Genomic DNA, 10,994 nt, shown 5'->3' on the forward strand with positions numbered 1-10,994 from the left:
AGTTATTCAAGTATCTATTTGAATCTGTTAACTGATATATCACACATAAATGATATATCATACATATCACATCTAAGTCATTAAGTAACTCAGCTTTGCCAGGTTCATTATCATTTACCTTTGTAGCTCATATATGAACCACATTACTAAATCACATAATCTCTAAATCATTCATCACTAAATCCCATCAATATAACTCGAGGTCTGCTCTTGGCATTCCTATCATAAAGCACAAAGGCCAAAAGACTACTCCTGGTGTTTCTAAGCAGCTAAAGCTGTTTGAGAGAGATTTTTGGCTAATTGGTCCAAAAACTTCCTTAGTGTGGTTTAGCAAGTTAAATTGTTATATTAAAAATTCTTGCTTTGAATGAGTTTATTCCAGGTAAGAACCTGTAATTAAATAGATTTCACACATCTTTCTCTCACCCTCTGTCTTACAGCCCTGCACAAAAAGAAGTATAAGGAAAGCAAAATAGCATCAGTTCTCTCCACTTTCAGGTTCATCTGTTATGCCTACAGAGGTGTTTATGACTCTAAAAATATCCTGGAAAAATAAAGCAAGATCTGGGAGTGAATTAAGCCTGTAGATCAGTGAAAGGGCAGGGCAGAGAGACAGCCAGTACTTCTGGTGCAGGATTAGCCACAGTGGAGGATTGTCTGCTCACCTCAGGTCAGGGATTGCAAACACTTCAAAATCTGACAGCACCTGGAAGTCCTGCTATCAGCACCTAAAAGAGTAGCAGAAACTTTGGATTGTGTAAGAAATGAAAATTTCCCTGAAAATCATGCAACATTTTAATGCATGATGAAATTTTCATATTTGCTATGGCACTTGTGTTCGGAGCCAGCATTTGGTGCTGTTGAAGGCGTTATGATTTAGGACCAAGAACTCATTCAGATGTAGGCCAATTTTATGTCAGAAGGGTCTGATCACTATCTAAAACTCTGGACAAGAAGAAACATTTCTAATTTTTGTTCGTTATTTGGCTTTAATCACTTGAATCCAACCCAAGGATGCTTATAAGAAAGTAATGGGTAATTCATCATCTTTTCTGAGCTAAACCAGATGAATAGAAGTGAATCTCATTATGCAAAAATCTTGAAGGTGAAAGAACTGGGAATTTGAAAAATATTCTCCATATGTAGTGTGGTGACACCTGAAGAGAACTTGATATCAAGGGGAAAAGTGAGATATGCATCTGATTGCAGCCTTCTAGCTTCTGCAAGATTATTTATATGGATTACCAATTACCAGTTTTTCAGGTCCACTTTTTCTAACCACCAAATAGTGTTTTCATTTCAGTAAGGAATGGATTTTAATTTTAAACTTGCTATCTTTATTTCCACAAAAAAAAGTATGCACATATAAATTTGTACTCATTTTTTGAGAAAATTGCAATAATTTCTTTTTATTAAACTACTGTAAAAATCAGTTTTCATTTTTCAAGCTGACCACTCTATTGAATACAGAATATTTCCTTAAAAGTTTTTTTATTTGTTTGGGATACACATTCTACATACTTTTTGCAAATCTGCTTGAAAGAAATTTCAGTCTTTTTTTCACTGGTAAAGAAACCTCTTCAGCATAAGTAATTCCTTTGACCAGTTTGCTTAATTTAGCAATTTGGCTTTGCAAATTAAAACTTTGTACTTAATCTGTTCTAATTTGTTCTTCCATTTAACAAAGACTATTGAACAATGCCTTCATGAGAGGTTAATTTCAATGAACAGCTTTGCTTTCATTATTGCTTGAGATTTAGCAAAGACAATGTAAAAAACTCATTACCTTTTGTCACTTTCTCAATAATTTAGTGGCTATTGCACACAAAGACAGGTGTATGATCAGTGCTGCTACATTTGCACTCTCTACCTGTGAAGCAAATATTTCTGGCTTGTACAAATGTGGAAATTCATAGCAGACTGCTGTCCTGACAGAATATCTCCCAGTAATATTTGGTAACCATAACGATTGTATTTAGTCTGGGTAATCACCCTAATTTTTCCACTGTCATACTTACCTGAATTGTGGTTGCTCAGCCATTATATGCCTTTTCATACTGCGGTTTAAGTCAGGCTCTTCAAACTGTCTGATTTCTCTTTTTTTAGCAACTACCTGTCTGCTTGGGAAAGGAACATGAATGGTGTGAGAACATGACAGGTCTTTCTAATAAGGTGGGCTTGCTTATAAAATAACCACAGAATGCAATGAATCTAGAATGTGATGAAAGTTGAAAACTAATTCACAGTGATTAACACCTCTATGACATGAGCATCTCAGGCCAGATAAAGAAAGGAATCCTGTGGAAATATTACTTTTTGAGCTGAGAGGTAAACATCTCTCTGTACCAAATCTCTGTACCAAAAAATTCTGTGAAGGTGCTTTATCAGTTTTTCAATAAAAAACCCAGCCTATATATATAATTACCTGTTTTTCTATCATTAATTGCAGTAAGAGAGGGCAGAAATCAGTGAAGTGAAGAATGGACAGAACAGGTCATGAAGCAACAGTTCTAAAATTTATTTGTTCTTTGAAAAAATCGTTTAGTGAAACTATCAGAGAAATAGATAAAAGTTCTGTCATTTGAATTTTGACCAGCATCAGAAAAGAAATGTTATTAGACCTATATTGCAGGGAAAAATAGGTTGAAGAATATTGATGCATATCTTTAAAACTGATATTGAGTTAATTTTTATTTACTAACGAAGTAAAGAGGATCAAAATAGAAAAACAGAAGATAGTGCTTTGCCGTGTGGGTAAGATTCTTTTGTTAAACATAGTTATTGTTCATATCTGATTATCCTGTGAGCATTTACATTTGTATAAACCTACCAACTTCCTGTTGGTTATGTGTGTGTATCTAAGAGAGGAATTTGGTCTGGTGACTTTATTTGCTGTCACATAAAGTAACCAGATTACTTTGATAGGAAAAACCATAGGGGGAAAAAGGAATATATCTGTATAAATTAATTTGATTTAACTACTAGAGGATTTGATTTAATGATTAAACACACTCTGTTCTCTGGTAAAAAACAGGTACCAGATGGTATGCATAGCAAAATATGTTTGCTCTCTACCTGCAGGTTTTGAAGTAAAATACAACCTTCCTAACATCTGGCATACCACCTCAGGACATCTGAAAGTGCACAAAGTGGACAGATATTGTCAGACTACAGAAGACTATGTTGAGTAGATTTAATTTTAATTTTATACAGATAGTGGCACAAAATAGTTAGAAACATAAACAGCATACCAAGAAATATCAATTCCATGCAGCATTTTACATCTAATTTGTAGATTGTCAGTTGTGCAATACCAAGTTTCTTAGAATAGCCACAATTGTCATATATAATTTATTCTGTAGTTTCCATTGCTAAAAAGAAAAATGTACAGAGAGTTATCTAAAAATGTGTTGACATGCTGGCTTATATATAAATAATATATACTTTTGTATTATTTCCTAAGGGGGCTGTCAGAGAAGAGCTCCAACAACCTAGGGTATCTTTTCTTTTTCAGTAGGGTTGATATACACGACATTGTTCCAGTCAAACATAGGATCTGAATAAGTCCAGAAGCATCAGTAACTTAATAGAGTTATCTTGTGGAACTGTATGGACACATACAGTCCCATTTGAATTACTGAGAGGTTGTGTTCATAATGCACAATGCAGGAGTACGGAATACTGTAGTGACTTTAAGCCTGGTTTTTGAGCTACTCAGGGCTTTTAGCAAGGGTAGCCTTCCCCTTGAACTTCGAGTGTCTTTTCAGAACACTTCAGAGTGCTGTGAATCTTTTATTTCCAAACTGGTCAATTCCATGGAATATTGAGTGTCTGCTTTAAAGGTCCTAATATATAGAAATTTTGTGGCATATAGAATAATATGCAACTGTGTGATCTTATGAGCTGACATTTTCCATACCTATAAAGTGGACTGAAATATGTATGTTCCTTTTTTTGTTTTTCTTAAATTGGTTAAAGATTTTCTTTTGAATAAAAATTTAGAAAAAAAAAATACTTTTCTTGCATTAGCCTTGAGTTTTTATTGGATCGGCAGCCTAATTAGTCTGCACCCAGAAGTGTGAGAGGAATGAGCAGACTTCCATGCTGGATTGAACTTGACTCCCCATTTCATATAAACATATGAGGCACCTGAATCCAAGGCTTCAGGGACAAAAGGCAGCAGTAGTTCTGCTGCCATGCTGAATAGCCTGGAGGAGCCAGTTGCTTTTCATGCAACTGGCGTTAGACACACATTCCAAACACCATTCAGAGGTCTTGTGCTCTGCTATTAAAGTATCTCAGGTGTTTCAATGAAAAAGACTGAGATAATGTCAGGCATTGAAAATAATGTGTCAAAATAATGTTTCAAAATCAGAATCACCAGATTATGCCATACCTAAACTGATCAAATACTTAAATGGCAGTCTGAATCTGAATACTTTCCTAAAACGGTATGGTTAAGTACTTTTCCATGCTGCAGCCTATGACTTTGGATATTTATTTGTCCAATTTTATTAAGCTTAGTAGGAACTAAAGTCTACAGTGTGTTTCATTTTTCAATTTTGCTCAATGTATTTTTTCAGAGGAATTGCTTCTTTGTGCAAACCTTTTTCCAATGTTCAATCTAAAAACTAAAAGCTTGACAACTGTCTTGTCTTTAGGCATGCATTTCTCAGAACCTTAAGTATTACTCAGAACAGTTGATTTTTATTTTTCTTCTCTATCATGAGTATCTGAAATGATATTTGAAGCAAAACAGATCTATATATCGGAATGTTCTTCCCTCTTTCTTGTATTCTCAGGGAATGACACTTCTTGAGAAATTTTGTGGAGAGCACCTGTCTCAGATATTGTATAATATCTGTATTCCTAAGAATGACTATGTGACATTTGCACTAAATAATGTGCCATTTACAAAGGGATCAGAACAGTTCAGCTCAGTACAGAACCAAATCAATATAGAAAGAAGCATTGCACTCAGAAACCTTGTTCTGATTCTGACTCTACATGGAGCAGCAGTTTTCCTTTATAATGATAGGGAAAAGAATGTGTGTCAGATATATACTAAGTGAATACCTCTAGTCTTTTTACATTTCCTCAAATCCACTATGCAGAATAGTCTGCAACAGTTATGACATTTTAAGGATTAAAATCAAGGCTGATCCATCTGAAGCCTTGTTCTGCTGAGTGCAGTTATTTATATTTTGGTCTCATTTCCATTTAATGTAAAAGAAGAGGGATTCACATGAGCATTGTCTGTCCTTCACCACAGCTGGAAGTGTAGGCATTGTCAGCTGCAGTCCATTGTCAATCTGGAAACCTGCCATTCTGCTGAGAAAAGGCTTCTGGCTGGTCTAACCTTGCAACTTCTTGGGGGCAGGTGGACTTATGGCCAGAACACTGGCCTGCTGAATGTCAAGCGTTGACTCTCTGTGAGTCATTTCAAAAACTTGTTTCAACACATTGCTTATTCAAGCAAATTATGTAAATAACTGGCAAAAAAAAAAAAAAAAAGGAATGGGTGAATGAGGGCATGGACAATGGGTGAATGAGGTAGTAGACTGAGCAATTTTGCTGTCTTGACAGTCATTGTCAAGACAGCAAAACTAAGTGGGAGACAGAGATGCAGTCTGACTCCTCTTCAGGGTTCTTTGCATCTTGACCCTCACAAGCCGTGCTCTGAGTATGGGCAGAGTGGAATGCTGATGCTTTGCACATCTCAAATGCACTTCTGTGTCTGCTCCCATTTGAAGAATATGAGCTCATTTGATATTGCAAGTTGTCCTGTCTCCTCTGAGCTGTGGAGAAGACTTGTGACATTGCAGGTGTGTAAGAGACCTGGTCTGATGACAGCATGTGATTGAAGGAGGACAATCAAAGAGGTAATGGCAGGCTCATCTGAAAAATATGTATCTTTCCATTGGGAAAATATCTCTGTGGGGTGGAAATGTTAACTGTTGTTCATTGCAATTTTGAAACTGTAGACCAGGATTCATAACATCTCTGTTTTATCATTAACTGGACAAAAATACTGTGAGGGTGATATCATAAATGACTGTCCCTGCACTTTATCTCTGTGTGAATAATAAGGTTGCTATACTTAATTATTGAGCTAACATGCTCCTGGCAGGCCAAAGAATGAAGGTAAGGCATATTTAGTAGGTTAGGGTTGACATATTTTCTGTGGTTAAAAAAAGAGAAATTCATTATCTCAATCCATGCTTCTGGACAGAAATAAACTGGTGTGTCTGTGAGTTTTAATAATAGATGACACAAGTGCATATTTACTGGGTAATTCCCACCTCATCTATTATCTAAAAGATGCAAAAGTATCCCCAAGTAAGAGTGGCCCGAAGTAGGTCTGGGGAAATTCAGCTTTTCTGTAATAAAAATAGCAAGGCCACGTGAAGAAGTATGGGTTCTGTGGTGTTTAGCAGGAGAGATTTAGCATCCTCTTGATCTAAGACACATTTTTAATGACTTGGATTGGAGGAAAAATTCTACTACATTGTACTCAAACAAAACACCACTGCAAACATAAGCAAAATGTTACAGTAGAGGCTGAACTGGAAGAACACCTAGAAATTAATAGTCTGACATATGAAGAATAACCTAATAAGGTTAAGAATGAACTCTGTTTGAATTGAAGATACAGGAAGAGTACGTGGACCATTCTGGCTTTATCAGCTTTCCTCCAGTAATTCTAAAATCTTATCTGAACATATTTGCCTGACTTCTCTTTTATTCCAGTTATTCTTTTTATGACAGGACATATGTCTAGAAGTTGAGATACTTTCCCAGACCATGGTGAAAATGTAAGTTTTTAGAGCAATACACCTTTCAACATTCTGAATTTAGCATCTGGACTAAAAATCATAAAGGTAAGCTATTTATAGGGATCTGGAACTTAAGGGAATCAGAGGTTTGAAGAATTATATGTACACAATAAAAAATAAAAAATAAAGCAGAAAGTAAATTGCACTAGTGTTTCTCATTGAGATCATAAGAAATTCAAGATTATGAAAATCAGGTCGTGATTTTGTAAAAGATCAGAAGTGAGGCACAATGGATTGCACCTCAGCATTAGGCATTGTGGGGGCCTCAGCTCAGAGCAGCTAATGCAAAGAGCAAGGAAAAGAAGACAGTAAATGGATATTTCTATATGTGAGCCATATTAACAGATTGCATCAAATCACATAGTCAAAATCTGCCTCATCTCTTAGTAGCCAAAACATAAAGAAATTGAATGCTGATAAAATGTAACATGAATTTATAGCGAGAAATTCTTCCTTTCCATAATATTTTAGAGAAATGCATGAGCAAAAGATATATATTTTTAATATATTTTAAATATATTTAAGTTAAGATTTAAAAACACTGAAATTTAATACTGAAAATTTAATACTGAAAAATTACTTGAAAGCTAAACTGAACACAGTAAATTAATTAGAAAGCAAAGGGGCAAGGAATACATAACATCCTGGCTCAGGATAATGGATAGTCCAGGGACAAAAAAGAGGATGGTATAAGCTCCTTAAAATCCCTGGATTACAGAATAAACATCTTTTTCCTCTCCTTTAAAATTGCTGATTCACAAAAGTAAGTACATATTAAACTTCTTCTATAGTTTAAAATTATCCTATGTGCTATTTAACAATTTCAACTAGCTCTTGCAAGCTCTTTGTAAACCTCCCTGACTGAAACAGATGGATGTGTAATTCAAATAATGAGCTGGATTCACTCCCTGTAGCAGTCAATTATGCAGGGTTTTTACAGTGTAGTATTCAGGAGAGTAAGATCTTTCTCTAAATATAGATCACCTGAAATGACCTTGCTTATGCAGTGTCAGAGCCAAAACAGAACAGTAGGATATATATCTTGCTGCATTTTTAAAAGCTCAAACTGATGGTTTAAGAACTATTAGATATGACATTTGCACTTAAATTGTTCCCAGTACTTAGCACTCTGATCTTTTAATGTGATACTTTCTCTCTAGGTAAACTGCCCAGAGACATCTATGTCTGAGCATTGAATGCCATGCAAGGACTCCTAATAGCCCTCTATTGTGCTGAGGAAATGACGACAGTGAGGGAATGCATGCTCATCTCATTAACAATAAGTGATAATCTCTTAATAGTGAGAACTCATGGACAAGATTTAATTTGCTTCTAGCACTGAAAATGAAATCATCTGAAGACCTGGCAAGTGGTGTGTGCACAGTGCTCATCAAAAGTATTTCACAGAGACTGCTCTTCCTCTGTGCTTGTCAACATGCACTCTGGGCCAGGTAAAACCGTAAAAACCGTTATGTGTAAAAGCATTTGACTAAGTGCTGTGGGAATTTTTCTTGATCTCCTGTAAGGTATCAATGACAAAACTCTAGCAAACTGTGTCATAGGATTTGAACACTTCATTAACAAACGAAATGAAAGTGTTGAGGTTGGCTAGGGGCCTCACTACTGCTTACAGACATTATATTCATCAGGAATTATCAAGGAAAAGAGACATGCTTGCCCGCCTTGGACTTGCCAAGCTCCATCGATGGTTGATTGTGTGAGTTTCTGAGGTAAAACCCAGAAAGCCTCATGAAGCTGTGTGGTGGGCTGGAACTATACTGCACTCATGAAACAACTTGGCTGCTGCTTAAAGGAAAACTTCTTGCCCATTGCAGAGCAGCTTGAAAAGTGAGAAGCACAATTATTTCTATTCTGTTTTGTATGACTTGTTGGTATGTGAATATAAGCACTGATTGCATGTGGCTGCAGTCAAAATGATGTGAAACTGAAGAATGAGAGGGAGCTGAAATCTGGATCTGCAGTTAAAAACAGCCTTGAAGTGCAGCTTTTGCAGAGAGATAGGATATAATATGCTAGAATTCATAACCTGATGAGTTTAAATCCTTCATTTTCTGCATGTTGAGACATAGAAAGTCTGGAATTCCTGTGTTACATTATATCAATGAAGTAACTTGTCTGTATAACTTACAGTTTTCAAGTATTTTGCCATATATTAAGTGGTCAAATGTGCTTTGTTGATTAAACAAAGATACTGTCATGCTCTGACTTACCATATAAATGCAATTAACAATTGTATTGGTGCATTTTGAAAGTATTATGATTTATTTGTTGCTTGTATTCAAAAGAAAATTTACAGCAAATGGAAGGAAAAGCATTGCAAATAAGACAGAAAATATTTTTATTCCTCTTTATTTTGGAATGAGAGGCATCACTTTCATTTTTGGCTTCCTATGGAACCATTACTTTATTCTTGTTCCCTCAATAGTGTTCCATCATTCAGAGTAATTAGCACTTTTAGAGCATTTTAAGTGTTTTCATCCTTGTCAAGTTGTGCTTTTCACTTTTTAAATCAAAACTTAGAATTTTTCAGACAGGGCATCAAGAAATTTAAAAACAATCAACATTTCTCCATTGAAAAAGTGGGTTAGAAAAAGAGTATTTCCTCATTATCTGCATTCCTATCCTTTGTTCTTCCCTGTGCCTGAGGAAGGGTTGATTCATATCCCAGAACTATCCTGCACTGGAAGGGCTCTCCTCTGTGAGCACTAAATTCAACCCACATGAGAGAGAGTTCACTTGAAGGAGATTGCTTCATTCCACCTTACTCTGCAGTCTCTGCTCTGGAGATGGGCCAGAAGCTTAATGTGGGAAAGAAGAGGGGACTAGGAGCATGTGTGTGACTTTAAGAGGGGGGCATAAAAAGGTCAGAGTTTGGAACATCTAAATCAGGAGGATACAAATTCTTGCTCTTGTATTATTTCTGACAGTTTTGACATACTAGTTCAGGAGGACAGATTAGTTAAGCATTCTCTGCTCTAAGTATTTACACAATGAGAGGGGGGAAACCCAGAGCTCTAAACTCTGTTTGCAGTAAACTGCATGGACTATGACAATTTATTTCTGCTCCAATTTGCTTCTGACAATCTCTTTACTTTTCCTGGAGAAGATAGAGACATGTACTAACAATTTCAACCTTATATGATCTCTACCAGAAGGAAAAAGTTATCTAGTATGTTTGAGAAACAGAGCCTGTTTGAGTGACTTTTTATTATGAATGGTCAGTTATAAAAAAATGGTGGGCCTAGAATAACTGTGACCTTTTTCACTACCTGTGAGGCTGATGCTGATTAAATAAAAAGTGACAAAAATTAAAAATTTTGCTAACATCTTTCTTGCAAAGAAAATAGAATTTCAGGAGGTGTAAAAAAGTACATTTGCTCACTGTTTCATCACCCTTCAGGCCTGCTTTCAATTTTATACATCTGTGCTAAGGGTTTGTAGTTCTCATATGCTGATGGTGCTTTTTATGCTTTAAATCCCATATGCTTTCAGTTTCTTTTAGTTTGGATGGGGTGCTGCTCCTCCCATAGTAAACGACATGGAACTTGATGATGTGCCACACTCCTTCTGCATTTGTATCACATAAATAGAACAACACAGATGGATTTATGCTGCCTTATGATACAGTCTTTTGCCTAACAATAGATTTTTTTCTTAGCAGCTGGTAAAGCAGGAGTTTCATTGTCATATCTGCTTATGCTCATTTATGTAAAGTGGCATAACTAAGGTCTGCTGGGGACTGTGCCATCTAAATGTTAGCTAAATCACATCCCTTGTATGCTCCCTGCGACACTGAATGTCAATGCATAGATAACCATCTTGGTAATATAGGCTGTGAGGCTCCAACAGTCCACCTGTTGGTGCCAAAAAATGACCAGTATAAGAATAAATAATTAAATGCACCTAGAAAATTCATTATTTAGATTTTTGTTCTCATATTAGCCTATGATTTGAAAAGTAAAACTAAAAACCCTTCTGTGATTTTTTGTTGTTTTTATGTAGACTTCTGTCTACAGAATCTTCATCTGAAGATCCAGGGTTGTCAGATGAAGAGATCATTAGTGCAACCTATGTCCACCACTGTTTTTATTTGAGATAGGAGACAACTCCTCCTTTTTATTGCTTAGGGTATTGTCA

This window comes from Motacilla alba, chromosome 5 (genome assembly GCF_015832195.1).
Source record: "Motacilla alba alba isolate MOTALB_02 chromosome 5, Motacilla_alba_V1.0_pri, whole genome shotgun sequence".
Classification (NCBI taxonomy): Eukaryota; Metazoa; Chordata; class Aves; order Passeriformes; family Motacillidae; genus Motacilla; species Motacilla alba.